General features: G+C 50.3%; 1 pseudogene; it reads left to right on the top strand.

Moving 5' to 3' along the window:
- Window positions 1–786: 786 nt before the first annotated feature.
- On the top strand, window positions 787–2,197 carry LOC144805975 (uncharacterized; annotated as a pseudogene).
- The last annotated feature ends 224 nt before the right edge of the window (window positions 2,198–2,421 follow it).

Raw genomic sequence — 2,421 nt, 5'->3', positions numbered from 1 at the left:
AAGCACAGTTATGGGCAAAAATACAACGAAAAGCCCCTGCAAAGCATTATGGGATAAGATTAGCATCATTATTAGCATTCATGAAAGGGTTTCAATGTTTTTGAATTTTACTCATCAGGGACATCTAGGGACGACCATGTGAACTGCAGCTCGATGTATAATATTTTAAATGCTATTGCATTTGCCTCATCAGGGACATCTAGGGACGACGAGGTGAACTGCAGCTTGATGTATAATATTTTAAATGCTATTGCATTTGCCTCATCAGGGACATCTAGGGACGACGAGGTGAACTGCAGCTTGATGTGTACTATTTTAAATGCTATTGCATTTGCCTCATCAGGGACATCTAGGGACGACGAGGTGAACTGCAGCTTGATGTATAATATTTTAAATGCTATTGCATTTGCCTCATCAGCGACATCTTGGGACAACGAGGTGAACTGCAGCTTGATGTGTAATATTTTAAATGCTATTGCATTTGCCTCATCAGGGACATCTGGGGATGAGGAGGTGAACTGCAGCTCTTTGTAGAATTATTTGGATACTATAATATTCACTTCCCACTGCTAATCTCGTCCCATAATGCTTTGCAGGGGCTTTTAATTGGGACTGTATTTGTGCCCATAACTGTGCTTGTGGTAGTCCTAAGAGGATGGGACCACCACCGATTCGAATCGTTCAGCAAGATGTGCTCTTTGTTTTGAAGGCATCTTCTTGGTTCTCCCCCTAGCTCCTTGAGGAATCCTTCTTCTTCTCCTGGGCACAGCACAGCGGAGCAGCAGGATGAGCAGACCTCTGAATCCATGGTGCCACAACACTGTGAAGCTGCAGAGAAAGGTGGAGTCAGATGGCACCACACAACACCACACAACACCTAAGCAGGAAGATATTCACTGAGCTGCTGGTAACTAAGATGGGGTTCACAGCAGCAGAAATCTGGTGCATCATGACGGATGCACCCAAAGGCACTTACCTGCCGACGTCCATGTCCGAACAAATCTGCAGGAGGTATTGGCAGATGTGCTGGTCACGACGGGAGGAGAAACCCTTCTCTGACTTCCACCTGGAATGCCAGCTCGTGCTGGAGGTCAAGAGAATGACCGTGCATGTCTACAACCCACATGTCAATGTCCAAGACCTGACAACCTTCCTATGCCGCCACTGCACAGTGACTAAAGCACCCTCCCGCAACCTGGACAGTGATGGCATCTGGGATGGTAAATGGACAGCAATGGTGAAGCTGAAGGAGGACCCGTTGGTCCCAGATGGAATCCGCCACCCCCCTTCCAGTTTCTCTCTAGGGCGCGACTCAGGATACCTGTACTACCCTGGGCAGCCCAAACTATGCAACAGGTGCAGCAAACCAGGCCACACTGGCAAAGACTGCACAGCGCAAATATGCAGGAACTGCAAAAAAGAAGGCCACACAGCAAAAACCTGCAAATAGAAAACCCCATGCAACCTCTGTGGGGGTGTAGGCCATCTCTTTAAGGACTGCCCAAAAAGAGCCAAATCCTACGCCCACGCTGCCCAACCTCAATGGAGAAGCCAACCAGAGGAGGAGGAGGCAGAAGTGACCCTGCATCCAGTCCCAGCCCCGCGGCAGGAGAGGGGGACCGGGAAAGGGAAGGGCCACAACCAGAACGCGCCCAAGCCCAAGCAGGACACCGCCAAGGTCCCAGAGACACAGACACCCAACGATACCATCCCTGAGCCCGGTGTGCACAGTGAGCTAATGGAGACTCCCACCCCAACTGCCACCGAGGCCCCGGAGGAAGGTGCCTGGACAACACAGGAGCGCAGGAAAAGGAGACACTCAACGGACTCTGAAGGAGCAAGCAAGAGACCCTTGAGCACCCACAACTCCTACTCCGCGCTCGAGGATCCAGAAGAAGAAATGCAGCCGGAACAAGACACCACGAATGAGCAACTCAAGCAAGTGACAGAAGTGCTGAGGGAGATGAGGGCGCTGGCAAACTCCATGGAAGCATCCCCACCCCCATCGCCAACAAGAGTAGAAGAGGTTGAGACCACCATCGAGGGCCAAGAGCAAGACCTGCCCGTCACCCCTGAGGAGGCCGACCACGAGCCCAGCCAAGAAGGTGGAGCAGCCATCATGCAACAGCAAGCAACAGCCGCCGAGCAGGAAAGCCCAGCACAAGAGACCCGACAGGAGGCTCAACCAGGCCCGTAAGTAGCCTTGTCGAATGTTTTTGCAACCAATTGCCTTGACTTGATAATTAGTCTTTAAGTATTAAGTTTACTCTTAAAAACTAATTAATGATGGCTATTTCATTATTTTCCATAAATGTCAGAAGTATTAGAGACAGGCGCAGATGTGCTAGTACTTTGAGTTTCCTTGCCAGCCAGGAGTGTGATGTGTACATGATTCAGGAATGCTCCATCCCCTTTGCAACG

The sequence above is a fragment of the Lissotriton helveticus genome (genome assembly GCF_964261635.1).
Source record: "Lissotriton helveticus chromosome 1_1 unlocalized genomic scaffold, aLisHel1.1 SUPER_1_unloc_37, whole genome shotgun sequence".
NCBI lineage: Eukaryota > Metazoa > Chordata > Amphibia > Caudata > Salamandridae > Lissotriton > Lissotriton helveticus.
The sequence above is the reverse complement of the archived record's forward strand: the minus strand, read 5'-3'. Positions and strand labels throughout refer to the sequence as shown.